This window comes from Salmo salar, chromosome ssa26, assembly GCF_905237065.1.
Source record: "Salmo salar chromosome ssa26, Ssal_v3.1, whole genome shotgun sequence".
Taxonomy (NCBI): domain Eukaryota; kingdom Metazoa; phylum Chordata; class Actinopteri; order Salmoniformes; family Salmonidae; genus Salmo; species Salmo salar.
This window is the reverse complement of record NC_059467.1, coordinates 38264224-38279572: the sequence shown is the minus strand read 5'-3', so window position 1 is coordinate 38279572 and position 15349 is coordinate 38264224. Positions and strand designations below refer to the sequence as shown.

The 15349-nt window shown below is 44.8% G+C and overlaps 1 pseudogene; it reads right to left on the bottom strand.

Moving 5' to 3' along the window:
* LOC123723937 (protein mono-ADP-ribosyltransferase PARP14-like) overlaps positions 1–15349 on the bottom strand; it is a 54277-nt pseudogene that overhangs the window by 18803 nt on the left and 20125 nt on the right.

The window sequence follows — 15349 nt, the reverse complement described above, 5'->3', positions numbered from 1 at the left end:
TGTTCTTTACCCGTTTTATGTTTACCCTGTCCTACAGACCAGGTTCCCAGAATATGAAGGCAGATGCACTGTCCTGGCTGTATGACACAGAGGAGCGGCCCATGGATCAGACTCCCATACTCCCGGCCTCTTGCCTGGTAGCGCCGGTCATGTGGGAGCTGGATGCGGACATTGAGCAGGCGTTGCGTACAGAACCCGCTCCCCTTCAGTGTCCCGTCGGGCGTATGTATGTTCCGTCTGCTGTCCGTGACCAGTTGATCTCTTGGGCCCACACGTCACCCTCCTCTGGTCATCCGGGGATCGGTCAGATGGTGCGCTGTCTGACTGGGAAGTACTGGTGGCCCACCTTGGCTAAGGACGTGACGGTTTATGTTTCCTCCTGCTCGGTGTGTGCCCAGTGTAAGGCTCCGAGACACCTGCCCAGAGGTAAGTTACACCCCTTACCCGTTCCACAACGACCTTGGTCACACCTGTCGGTGGATTTTTTAACAGATCTTCCTCTTTCACAGGGAAACACTACGATCCTGGTCGTTGTGGATCGTTTCTCTAAGTCCTGTCGTCTCCTCGCTCTTCCTATGGCCCTACAGACTGCGGAAGCCCTGTTTACTCACGTCTTCTGGCACTACGGGGTTCCTGAGGATATAGTGTCTGATCGGGGTCCCCAGTTCACGTTGAGAGTCTGGAAGCCGTTCATGGAGCATCTGGGGGTCCCGATCAGCCTTGCCTCGGGTTTTCACCCCAAGAGTAACGGGCAGGTAGAGAGAGTCAACCAGGATGTGGGCAGGTTTCTGCGGTCCTATTGCCAGGACCGGCCGGGGGAGTGGGCGGCATTCATGACCTGGGCCGAGATGGGGCAAAACTCGCTTCGCCACTCCTCCACTAACCTATCCCCCTTTCAGTGCGTATTGGGGTACCAGCCGGTTCTGGCGCCGTGGCATCAGGGTCAGACCGAGGCTCCTGCGGTGGACGACTGGTTCCGGCGCGCGGAGGAGACATGGGAGGCTGCCCATGGTCACCTTCAGCGAGCCGCGCTTCGCCAAAAGACCAGCGTGGACCATCACCTCAGTGAGACCGGGTCTGGCTGCCGGAAGCTGGGTCCGCGGTTTGTGGGGCCATTCAAAGTCCTGAGGAGGGTGAACGAGGTGTGTTACAGATTACAGCTTCCCTCTGACTACCATATTAACCCCTTGTTCCATGTGTCTCTCCTCAGGCTAGTGGTGGCTGGTCCGCTCCAGGAATCTGAGGTGCGGGAGGATCCTCCGCCCCCTCTGGACATCGAGGGGGCCCCGGCGTACTCCGTTCGTTCCATCCTGAATTCGAGACGTCAGGCAGGGGGCCTTCAGTATCTCGTGGAGTGGGAATGGTACGGTCCGGAGGAGAGGTGCTGGGTCCCGGTTGCAGATGTGTTGGACCCCGAACTGCTGAGGGTGTTTCACCGAGGCCGGTGTCGGCGCGCCGCTGGAGCCGCACGTCAAGGGGGGGTACTGTCACGACTTCCGCCGAAGTCGGCTCCTCTCCTTGTTCGGGCGGCGTTCAGTGATCGACATCACCGGCTTTCTAGGCATCGCTGCTCCATTTTTCATATTTCCATTTGTTTTGTCTTGTTCCATACACACCTGGTTTTCATTCCCTAATCACACTGCATGGATTTAGTCCTCTGTTCCCCTCTATGTCTTTGTGTGAAATTGTTGTATGTTATGTGGGAATTTACCATGCGCCTGAATTTTTAATTAATGTTCCGTGTTTTGGCACGTTTAGTGTATTCTGTGCTGTCGTTTGTTGGAACGTAATAAAGCGCGCCTGTTACCACAAGCTACTCTCGCCTCCCTTACACACCCAGAACAACACATTTGTTTACATCCCTGTTAGTGAGCATTTCTCCTTTGCCAATATAATCAATCTACCTGACAGGTGTGCAGGGTTGGGGAGTAACGGATTACATGTAAAAAGGTAACTGAAATCCATTACGTTACCAGCAAACATAAACATATTATAATCAGATTACCGATACTTTTGAAAAACTAGATGATTACTTCGAGGATTACTTTTAATCAGAAAGGATGTTTGTGAAAAAATCTTTAACTTTCTCTGTTTTCTCAATGACATTCAAATCAGCATTGAAAAAAGGTGCAAGTTTAAGTTTGTTCCACCTGAGCGAGTCTGACCACAAGCCAGTCTGACCACTATGATGACACATGAAATGTGTTTGATGGGTTGCGGGAAAAGAGCAGGAATAGGCTTTTGTAGGCTACAGTCCAAGCTATGTATTCCAATGGTGCTACTGCTGTTGGCATCCAAAGATGATCCAACTTGAATAAACGCTTGGAGGTAAGGATGACAGTAGTGGTGTAGTCAACGGGGAAATGGATATCACTTATTATTGATATCTACAGTTGAAGTCGGAAGTTTACATACACTTAGTTTGGAGTCATTAAAACTCGTTTTTCAACCACTCCACATATTTCTTGTTAACAAACTATAGTTTTGGCAAGTCGGTGAGGACATCTACTTTGTGCATGACACAAGTAATTTTTACAACAATTGTTTACAGACAGATTATTTAACTTATAATTCACTGTATCACAATTCCAGTGGGTCAGAAGTTTACATGCACTAAGTTGACTGTGCCTTTAAACAGCTTGGAAAATTAGAGAATATGAGTCAATTGGAGGTGTACTTGTGAATGTATTTCAAGGCCTACCTTTAAACTCAGTGCTTTTTTGCTTGACATCATGGGAAAATCAAAAGAAATCAGCCAAGACCTCAGAAAAAAATTGTAGACCTCCACAAATCTGGTTCATCCTTGGGAGCAATTTCCAAATGCCTGAAGGTACCACGTTCATCTGTACGAACAATAGTACGCAAGTATAAACACCATGGGACCACACAGCCGTCATGCCGCTCAGGAAGGAGACACCTTCTGTCTCTTAGAGATGAACATACCTTGGTGCGAAAAGTGCAAATCAATCCCAGAACAACAGCAAAGGACCTTGTGAAGATGCTAGAGGAAACAGGTACAAAAGTATCTATATCCACGGTAAAACGAGTCCTATATCGACATAACCTGAAAAGCCGCTCAGCAAGGAAGAAGCCACTGCTCCAAACCGCCATAAAAAAGCCGGACTACGGTTTGCAACTGCACATGGGGACAAAGATCATACTTTTTGGAGAAATGTCTCTGATGAAACAAAAATAGAACTGTTTGGCCATAATGACCGTCGTTATGTTTGGAGGAAAAAGGGGGAGGCTTGCAAGCCACAGAACACCATCCCAACCGTGAAGCACGGGGGTGGCAACATCATGTTGTGGGGGTGCTTTGCTGCAGGAGGGACTGTTGCACTTCACAAAATAGATGGCATCATGACGAAGGAAAATTATGTGGATATATTGAAGCAACATCTCAAGACATCAGTCAGGAAGTTAAAGCTTGGTCGCAAATGGGTCTTCCAAATGGACAATGACACCAAGCATACTTCCAAAGTTGTGGAAAAATGGCTTAAGGACAACAAAGTCAAGGTATTGGAGTGGCCATCACAAAGCCCTGACCTCAATCCTATAGAAAATTTGTGGGCAGAACTGAAAAAGTGTGTGCGGGCAAGGAGGCCTACAAACCTGACTCAGTTACACCAGCTCTGTCAGGAGGAATGGGCCAAAATTCACCCAACTTATTGTGGGAAGCTTGTGGAAGGCTACCTGAAACATTTCACCCAAGTTTAACAATTTAAAGGCAATGCTACCAAATACTAATTGAGTGTATGTAAACGTCTGACCCACTGGGAATGTGATGAAAGAAATAAAAGCTGAAATAATCATTCTCTCTACTATTACTCTGACATTTCACATTCTTAAAATAAAGTGGTGATCCTCACTGACCTAAGACAGGGCAATTTTTATTAGGATTAAATGTCAGGAATTGTGAACAACTGAGTTTAAATGTATTTGGCTAAGGTGTATGTAAACTCCTGACTTCAATTGTACATAGCACATTGATTTGAATCACACTGCTGCTCTCTCATTTAGCTATTTGCGCCTTACGGATTGTGGTTGTTGTGGATGGCTGTTCACAAATCTAAATGCGTATTAGAACCCAATAATGGTTGAATTCAAGGAGTTTAAGCTGCCTATCAATCATTGTTTTTGAAACCAGTGGACAGACAGTGAAAAATGCGCTCTTGCAACAGCTGCGTAATGCGGATCTAAGCCTATGGAATAAAAGCGGGGCTTTTATTGCTCATTTTAATTCATAGGCCTAATGGACACATGCTCAAACTTGCACACTTTTGATAGACTTAAAGGGGAAATCTGTAGTTGCTACATACATTTTTTTTACTTATAAATGATATATACAGTACCAGTCAAAAGTTTGGACACACCTACTCATTCAAGGGTTTTTCTTTATTTTTACTATTTTCTACATTGTAGAATAATAGTGAAGACATCAAAACTATGAAATAACACATAATGAATCATGTAGTAACCAAAAAAGCTTTAAACAAATCAAAATATATTTTAGATTTTAGATTCTTCAAAGTAGCCACCCTTTTGCCTTGAGGACACCTTTGCACACTCTTGGCAAAGCATGCCATTCCATGAGTGCAGCATTTATTTTTCAACTCGAATCAATGAGCCCAATCAGTAGGACTGGCTAATAAGTCCTTAGTTTTGGGGTCATGCTCAGGTTAAACAATTTGGCTAAACTATACCTCCATATTTCCAAGTCCTATTCTTGAAGATCAAGGGGTATAACATTTATTGGAATGACTGGAATTCTGATGGACTTTGGTTTTTAATGTAAAGATATAATTGAATCGTATTATTATATGTAGTAGAACATGATGGGTTAGAAGAAGCCTACATAACCAACCCATAAAGTAAAATTTAACATCCATATAAGGCCAGCTATGTACACTTTAACATTGATTTATCCTGCAATGGATGTCGTTCAATTGGTAACATACATTTTTGTCTTCTTCTAATGCTTCTTAAGTGGAAAGTAATCTAAAAGTAACGGAATGTAATCAGAATACGTTACTGAGTTTGTGTAATCCCAAAATTACATTACTGATTACAATTTCAGACTGGTAACTTGTAACTATAACGGATAACATTTAGAAAGTACCCTGCTGTCACGTCCTGACCAGTAGAGGGTGTAGTCGGGTCAGGACGTGGCAGAAGAGAAGTGTGTAGGTTGGTTTGTTTCGTTTATTTTGGCCGTGTGGCTTCCAATCAGGCACAGCTGTAGAGGGTTATTGCAATTTTCTGATTGGGAGTCACACATAAGTAGCCTACTTTTCCTTTGGGGTTTGTGGGTAATTGTTCTTGTTACTGTGTTAAACGTGACAGGACTGTTTTGGTTGTCTGTTTATTGTTTTGTATTGTATAGTGTCCGTTGGATCATTAAATATATGACGAACACTAACTCCGCTGCATTTTGGTCCACTCTCTTTAAAGACAGCCGTTACAGAATTACCCACCAAACCAGGACCAAGCAGCGGAGGAGGAAGGAGCAACAGGAGAACAGCTTGATGGACTCATGGACATGGGAACAGATACTGGACGGAGAGGGACCATGGACTCAGGCTGGGGAGTATCGCCTCCCGCAGTGGGAGATTGAAGTGGCGAGAGAGGAGAGGCGATATTATGAGGAGAGAGAGTGCAACAAGCACGAGAGGCAGCCCCAATAATATTTTTTTGGGGGGGCACACGGGACAGTCAGCGGAGCCGAGGTCGGAACCAGAGCCAGTCGGGTTGACATTGGAGGTGAGCGAGGGGTACGAGGCAGAGACTGTGAAGGAGTTAATGGGGAGATTAAAGGAGAGAGAGATGAGAGAGCTGCAGGTTTGGTGCATAAGGCACGGCATTCGCCCTACGGAGCGTGTCGTTGAAATGATGTCACCTGAGGCAGCTCTCCATACTCGTCCTGAGGTGCGTGCTGGTTGTCTGGTGAAGACTGTGCCTGCGCCCAGAAACAGGCCTCCTGCATGTCTTCCCAGCCCTGCACGGCCTGTGCCTACGCCCAGAACCAGGCCTCCTGCATGTCTTCCCATCCTGGTCAAGCCCGTGCCTCCTCCACGGACCAGTCCTCCAGTGGGTCTCCCTATCCTGGTCAAGCCCGTGCCTCCTTCTCGGACCAGTCATCCAGTGGGTCTCCCCATCCTGGTTCGTCCTGTGCCTCCTCCAAGGACCAGTCCTCCGGTGGATCCCTCCACCCTGGTCTTTCCTGTGCCGCCTCCTCAGACCAGGCCTCCTTCATGTCTCCCCAGCCTGGTGAATCCTGAGCCGGATCTGCCAGAGTGGCCCGCCGTGCCGGATCTGCCAGAGTGGCCCGCCTGTCCTCCGGCGCAGCCAGAGTGGCCCGCCTGTCCTCCGGCGCAGCCAGAGTGGCCCGCCTGTCCTCCAGCGCAGCCAGAGTGGCCCGCCTGTCCTCCGGCGCAGCCAGAGTGGCCCGCCTGTCCTCCGGCGCAGCCAGAGTCGCCCGCCAGCCGGGCGCAACCAGAGTCGCCCGCCAGCCGGGCGCAACCAGGGTTGGCCACCAGTCCTCCGGTGCGGCCAGGGGCGCAACCTAAGTGGGCGACGCCAAGGGTGCAGCGGAGGCCACGTCCCGCACCTGATCCACCTCCAGGTTAGGTGCGTTGGGGAGGGGGGGTGTAGCACAGTGCCGTCATTGACGGCAGCCACCCTCCCTTCCCTCCCTTATTGTTTAAGGGGGGAGAAAAAAAATTGGGGGGATTTTTTGTTGTTTCGGTGTAGGTGCATTCGGGGTTTGCACCTTTGAGGGGGGGGGTACTGTCACGTCCTGACCAGTAGAGGGTGTAGTTGGGTCAGGACGTGGCAGAAGAGAAGTGTGTAGGTTGGTTTGTTTCGTTTATTTTGGCCGTGTGGCTTCCAATCAGGCACAGCTGTAGAGGGTTATTGCTGATTGGGAGTCACACATAAGTAGCCTACTTTTCCTTTGGGGTTTGTGGGTAATTGTTCTTGTTACTGTGTTAAACGTGACAGGACTGTTTTGGTTGTCTGTTTATTGTTTTGTATTGTATAGTGTCCGTTTGATCATTAAATATATGACGAACACTAACTCCGCTGCATTTTGGTCCACTCTCTCTAAAGACAGCCGTTACACCTGCAAGTGTGGCATATCAAGAAGCTGATTAAACAGCATGATCATTACACAGGTGCATCTTATGCTTGGGACAATAAAAGGCCAATTTAAATTGTGCAGTTTTGTCACACAGCACAAAGCCACATGTCTCACGTTTTGAGGGAGCATGCAATTGGCATGCTGACTGCAGGAATGTCCACCAGAGCTGTTGCCAGAGAATACAATGTTAATTTCTCTACCATAAACTACCTCCAATGTCGTTTTAGAGAATTTGGCAGGACGTCCAACCGGCCTCACAACCGCAGACCACTTGTAACCACGCTAGCCCAGGACCTCTACATGTGGGGTCGTCTGGGATGCTGAGGAGTGTTTCTGTCTGTAATAAAGCCCTTTTGTGGGGAAAAACTCATTCTGATTGGCTGGGCCTGACTCCCCAGTGGATGGGCCTGGCTGCCAAGTGGGTGGGCCTATGCCCTCCTAAGCCCACATATGGCTGCACCCCTGCCCAGTCATCTGAAATCCATCGACTAGGGCATGATGAATTTATTTAAATTGACTGATTTCATTATATGAACTGTAACTCAGTAAAATCTTTGAAATTGTTGCGTGTTGCGTTTATATTTTCGTTCAGCATATTTTTCCATTTACTAATCTGTTATTTCTATGGGCTAATAGCAGCAAGGCCAAATTCAATGTTTCATAAAATTATTGTTTTATATTTTTTTATACTAGAGGGGTCCTAAAATTCTAAATCAAATAGCTAAATGATCCTTGGTATGACGGTGACCATTTTAAAACAATTCCACATGTTCGCTTAGAAACCCAGCCCTGGGCCCTTAGACTCTAGGCAGATATTTAGTCTAAGGCATTAAAAGCTTATTTTGACAGTATTGCATGTTTTTCCGCTTTCCATACCTGGATAGTATCTGGATCACCTGGGTGGAGGATAATCACAACCTCCTTCAAGTGTTTGTGCTTCTTCTTACTGCTGAACTTGAGGACTTGATCCAGCATAAGTGAAGCCACCAGATCCTTGGGGAAGCATAGGTTTCCTGTACCGATGGCAGGGAAGGTCATCGAGACTAGTCTCTGCTGCTCTGCCTTCCCCAGGCATTCCTCCACAATTCCACTCAACAACTGTGGGATGTCAGGCACAAGATGTTTGTTTTATGTTACCTTTATAAAGAAATTGTAGCAAATGTGTTCTAATTGGTAATTATTGGACCAGGCACTGTAGGTTTTTACGATTTTGTCCACCACTAAGCCATTTAGGACTTCCACGTTTGGCCATACTGTGCTGGAAACAGACTGGGTTCCTTTCAAAATATTGAATTGGACAAATTAAAAAATGTATGATACAAATTGACTGAGACAAGAATAGGCTGTTCAAAATGACCCACTTACCTTGGAAAGGTTATAGCAGCATTTGGCAGTATGTTTTATTTGATCTAAGAAGTCAGTGAGATATGTGGACAGCTTTCTACCTTCTGTGCTGCACCTTTCCCTTGATCCCACTTAGGGGCAATGGTATGAAACACCAGCTTGCTCTTAAGGTTGCAGCCATCTGTGATGATGACTGCTCCTGCAGCAGCACTGCCAGCGGTCCCCTGTTCGTTTATCAGGTCTTGAAGTCGGGGTCCGGCAGCTTTTAGGATGGCATTCGAGACCGCTCCGCTATGAAGTAGCAGGTCTAGACCCACTGTGTTCACAACCACCTGAGTCTGTAACAGACAAATACAAATATGCTATAGATCTTTTAGTTGCACTGCATAGTTAATGTCTGGTTTTAAATGAGCTGTTCAATGACAATTATTAGTGTATGACATTTAAGTGCCCAAAGGGTAATCTCTGATACTGTATATCCTGTTTTTATTGAATCTAAATTGAATGAAGAATGAACTAAGACAACTGAGACAAAAGCCAGGAAAAGGGCACAATAGTGATAGTTTACCGTGGCCTCCTGGATGTTCCCTTTCATCAGGATGATTGTCAACCCCTCTTTGGTCTGCACTCTGTCAGAATCATCCCTGCTCTGAATCCGTCTATGCTGGTTCTGTGTCGAGAAAGTTGGATGATTATGTTGCTGAAGACTTTTTCCTTGGCTCCCAAACCCCTTCTGATCTGTGTCCTCCATAGCCTGGACCGTCTGGTCATCCTTTTCAACCAGATGGACCACACAGCCTGTCTGTCTCAAGACTTCTTCAACACACATGGACTCCTTTTCCTGGAAGAACTTCCTTCCGCCAGGCTTGGAGACTCTCAAGATATCAAAGGATGTTGAGGATATCAAGTTTTGAAATAAGTCCATGCAGTCCTTGACATAAACCCTGATGCCACTAAGGCAAATGTCCTTATCTTTGAAAGACACTTTCACTGTGTCTTTAAACTTATCGTACCAAGCATTTTTGTTGTGTTCCTCGATGAATTTGACAATGGCCTTAGACCTCAAGAGTTTCATCAACTGGAGCATTCTTACATAAGTAGTCATCAAGTTTTTTCCGGACTGAATCAACAGTTTGCTTATAGCCAGATATTACCACTTGTAGACTTGGATTTACACCAGGTGTCCTGATGATGAATTTCTTTGATGGAGTGTTGAAAGCTTTCTCCAAATCAGTGACAAGGTCTTGCCACTCTGACATCTTCAGGACATTAGAGTCTTCAACATCGATGTATTGTGAAATCAAAATGGTATCTAGTTGGTTTTCTGCTTCACTCAGAACCTCCTCTGAGACAGCCAGGAGCTGTACTCCCTTTCTTTCTAGTTCTAGTCCTGCATTAATCCCTTGTGAGGTGAAAAGGGAACTGGTAAGCTGATTCTCAACTCCCTCATTGTTCTTCTGCAGAAACTCAAAGACATAGTTGTCTAATTGCACCCTCCTCCGTTTCATTGCCATCCCTCCTTCCATAAACTTCCTGTTAGCACCCAAAACCTCTTGTGTCAAGCCAAATAAGATTACACTCTGGTTCTGATGATTGTACGTCATTTTCAGCTCTGGAAATTCACCTGCAATTTTGTCCTGTAGGCCGTCTTGCAAAAGTATATGGTAGGTAGAGAGCGGCAGTGGGAACTCCTCTGTTATTCCCGTCTTCTCCCTCTCAATGCTGTTGGCAATCCTGTCCATTATCCCATTTAATGTTTGTTTGAGCCTATCCACATCTTCTTCCAATCCCACCACTTTCACAATACCTCTAGGCTTATCAGAAACTACAACCACTGCTTCCCCTGACATCTCCTTGTGTATTGCACGTTCATAAGCTTCCCATGCGTTGGCCTGGATCTGGAGCTCTAAGGACTTGAATTTAGACAAGGCTTGAATGAAGACAGCCTTGGCAGTGGTCTTCCACTTGTTGATGTGATTGGCTTCGACATCCTTCTGCTGGAGTAGAGAAGGCAGAGGGCTTAACTGGACGGTAGGTTGTTGAAAGTCTACTTTGCAGAAGTGATCAGCCATATTCTTGTGGATGGTCTCTGCAACTCCTTGCTTGTCAGAAAGGTATCTCCAAATGGCCTGGTCAATGTTCTCAGTGAAGGCAGCAGGGAGTTTCAATGTGGGTCTATCTTTGCCATACAGGGCCGTTCCCAGAGATTCATAAAATGGGAAAACTTTCATCTTTTTATGTTGCTGTTTTAGGATTCTGTCAACAGCTAAAAGACAATAAATATTTGTTAATACATCATTTTAAAATATGCATTTTTCCAAGGCATACTGTATACTAATAACTTACCTTTCGGATCTTGAAAGGTGATGATTGCAGATTGGTCCTCTTCAGTCATTACAACGTCTTCCACAACCTCATATTTGTCATAGTGTAAGCTGAGGTGTTCTGAACTAAACCTAGGCGGTATGTTTTCAACTTTCACTTTTGCTGTAATCTCCAGGGGTTTGACTCGTAATTGTTTATGAATGAACTTTCTGTTCCCGGGGCAGCTTGTGATGAAGTGCTCAGTCGCTGCCAAAAAAAAGTATACTAGTTGAGATCTTTTCTTCATTTCAATCAATGTACTCAGGCAAATCATGTTGAATTATGTTCTGGAGATCTTCTCTTTGAAGTTTGACATACTGTAAATGAAACATTACTGAAACTCAATTAAAAACTGGACATTTTCATGTTAGGTAAACACTAAAACATAACTTTCCAAGTATGTATATGACCTACACTGTAAACGAATTGCTGTGAATTTGACAGTTATTTAAAGGCAGCTCGTGATAAGTTAGTTACTGTAGTGTATTTGATATTGCAGTACATCAACTCTAATCTAAATACAGTATCAAAGCATATACTGTGTAATGACACAGTACAATACCGTAAAATTGACTGTATTATACTGTAAAAAGTTAATGCTACTGTAATTGTAATGAATGATTAAATTAATGAATTAATGAATGCAATTCATTGATGGGAGTTGGGGTTTGTATTTCACAGTAGGTTGAGTGTTTGGTAATGTTTTTACACATTACAGCATATCAATGAATATGTTGTGTTTTATATCACTTGCACTTCTAGAGGCCTTAACAAAGGCTTCCAAACAGGCAGCGACTACAGAGCAAAACAGACCAAAAGGACATGGCAAAATGCTCAACCATTAGAACTACATATGAGTTCAATTGGAACAGCACTCTCACTAACGGGTGTAACAAATATAACCTCTTATAAGGCACTCCTCAAAATAATGAGATGGAAACAAAATACCATGCAATCACTTGTGGTCAAAAGGTTTTTGCCGCTGAAAAAATATGGTCCAGTGCTGAATTACAGTACCATTTGAAATACAGCAATTTTCCCCCACCCACAACATCTTCCCACAAAGCACCATAATTTACAGTATGCTGCAGTATGGTGTGTTTTACAGTATTTTACTGTTGATAATACAGTAGAAATACTGTAAAAACACAAACAAAGGAATAAAACAACATTTAGAGTTATGATAGGGTTCGAAAGTTTTTCTAAACTCATGAGGCACTTACAGTGCATTCAGAAAGTATTCAGACAACTTCACTTTTTCCATATATTGTTACATTACAGCATTATTCTAAAATTGATTAAATTGTTTTTTCCCCTCATCAATCTACACAATATAACCCATAATGACAAAACAAGAACAGGTTTTTAGATTTTTTTTAAATAACTGATATATCAAATGTACGTAAGTATTCAGCACCTTTGGCAGCTATTACAGCCTCGAGTCCTCTTGGGTATGACAGTACAAGCTTGGTACATCTGTATTTGGGGAGTTTCTCCCATTCTTGTCTGCAGATCCTCTCAAGCTCTGTCAGGTTGGGGACCATCAATGCTGCAGAAATGTTTTGGTACCCTTCCCCAGATCTGTGTCTGGACATAATCCTGTCTCGGAGCTCTACGGACAATTGCTTTGACATCATGGCTTGGTTTTTGCTCTGGCATGCACTGTCAACTGCACTGTCAAACTTATATAGACAGGTGTGTGCCTTTCCAAGTCATGTCCAATCAATTGAATTTACCACATTTGGACTCCAATCAAGTTGTAGAAACATCTCAAGGATGATCAATGGAAACAGGATGCACTTGATCTCAATTTCGAGTCTCATAGCAAAGGGTCTGAATACTTATGTAAATAAAGTATTTCTGTTTATTTGTAATACATTTGCAAAAGAAAAATCGAAAAACTTGTTTTTGCTTTGTCATTATTGGGTATTGTGTGTAGATTGATGAGGGGACAAAATATACTGCTCCAAAAAATAAAGGGAACACTTAAACAACACATCCTAGATCTGAATGAAAGAAATAATCTTATTAAAGACTTTTTTCTTTACATAGTTGAATGTGATGAGAAAAAAAATCACACAAAAATAATCAATGGAAATCCAAATTATCAACCCATGGAGGTCTGGATTTGGAGTCACACTCAAAATTAAAGTGGAAAACCACACTACAGGCTGATCCAACTTTGATGTAATGTCCTTAAAACAAAATGAGGCTCAGTAGTGTGTGTGGCCTCCACGTGCCTGTATGACCTCCCTACAACGCCTGGGCATGCTCCTGATGAGGTGGCGGATGGTCTCCTGAGGGATCTCCTCCCAGACCTGGACTAAAGCATCCGCCAACTCCTGGACAGTCTGTGGTGCAACGTGGCGTTGGTGGATGGAGCGAGACATGATGTCCCAGATGTGCTCAATTGGATTCAGGTCTGGGGAACGGGCGGGCCAGTCCATAGCATCAATGCCTTCCTCTTGCAGGAACTGCTGACACACTCCAGCCACATGAGGTCTAGCATTGTCTTGCATTAGGAGGAACCCAGTGTAACGCCCTGGCCATAGAGAGGGGTTTTTGTTGTTTATTTTGGTTAGGCCAGGGTGTTACATTGGGTGGGCATTCTATGTTCTTTTTTCTAGGTTGGTTTGTTTCATTGATTTTGGCCGTGTGGCTTCCAATCAGGCACAGCTGTAGTTTGTTGTTGCTGATTGGGAGTCACACATAAGTAGCCTGTTTTTCCTTTGGGTTTTGGTGGGTGATTGTTTCTGTCTAGTGCTTTCTGTTGAGAGTTTTTCCTGACAGGACTGTTTTGCTGTATTTGGTTTATTTTTGTATAGTGTTCTCCTTTTTTCATTAAATATCAAGATGAACACACATCCTCCGCTGCACCTTGGTTTTATTACGACGACAGCCCTTACATCCAGGGCCAACCGCACCAGCATATGGTCTCACAAGGGGTCTGAGAATCTCATCTCGGTACCTAATGGCAGTCAGGCTTTTTCTGGCGGGCACATGGAGGGCAGTGAGGCCCCCCAAAGAAATGCCACCCCAGACCATGACTGACCCACCACCAAACCGGTCATGCTGGAGGATGTTGCAGGCAGCAGAATGTTCTCCACGGCATCTCCAGACTCTGTCACGTCTGTCACGTGCTCAGTGTGAACCTGCTTTCATCTGTGAAGCCAGTGGCGAATTTGCCAATCTTGGTGTTTTCTGGCAAATGCCAAATGTCCTGCACGGTGTTGGGCTGTAAGCACAACCCCCACCTGTGGATGTCGGGCCCTCATACCACCCTCATGGAGTCTGTTTCTGACCGTTTGAGCAGACACATGCACATTTATGGCCTGCTGGAGGTCATTTTGCAGGGCTCTGGCAGTGCTTCTCCTACTCCTCCTTGCACAAAGGGGGAGGTAGCGGTCCTGCTGCTGGGTTGTTGCCCTCCTACGGCCTCCTCCACATCTCCTGATGTACTGGCCTGTCTCCTGGTAGCGCCTCCATGCTCTGGACACTACGCTGACAGATACAGCAAACCTTCTTGCCACAGCTCGCATTGATGTGCCATCCTGGATGAGCTGCACTACCTGAGCCACTTGTGTGGGTTGTAGACTCCGTCTCATGCTACCACTAGAGTGAAAGCACCGCCAGCATTCAAAAGTGACCAAAACATCAGCCAGGAAGCATAGGAACTGAGAAGTGGTCTGTGGTCCCCACCTGCAGAACCACTCCTTTATTGGGGGTGTCTTGCTAATTGCCTATAATTTCCACCTGTTGTCTATTCCATTTGCACAACAGCATGTGAAATTTATTGTCAATCAGTGTTGCTTCCTAAGTGGACAGTTTGATTTCACAGAAGTGTGATTGACTTGGAGTTACATTGTGTTGTTTAAGTGTTCCCTTAATTTTTTTTTGAGCAGTGTATTTAAGCAATTTTAAAATAAGGCAGTAAAGTAACAAAATGTGGAAAAAGTGAAGGGGTCTGAATACTTTCCGAAAGCACTGTTTAAGCTGTTCACTTTTTTTATTCGTTTACCTTTTGCATTTTGAAATGTCACAACAGCCAAGCAGGTGTCAGGCAGGACCTCCAGACTGAAGTTCTCTGATGCAGAAGGTGAATCTTTTAAAACATTCTCCACCAGCATCTCCAATAACTCATGGTCCATACTCTCCTGAATGTTCTCCAGCAAGGCTGAGGTGGACCCCTGCTCTTCCTCGTCCGTTGGTGCACTCACACTAACCATCTCCCCCTGAATCTCAGGAGGAGCTGTGTTTCCACCCTGAAGTAAGTCTTTTGGACCAGTAGCAGCTGAGAATGAACAAATTGATTTCTGTAAATGTAAAGGCAAGAAACTCTGCCTAATATAAGAATTGTTGAGAGGGGGCAAACTCTTTCTGTGGAAATTGTCTGTTGTCAAACTGTGCCAGGAAAAGAGCCTAGTTGCCATAATTTCGAAACCCTTAAAAAAAATATCATTTTTCGGACAACTAGTTACCGACAACAAAAAACAATTTAGCATG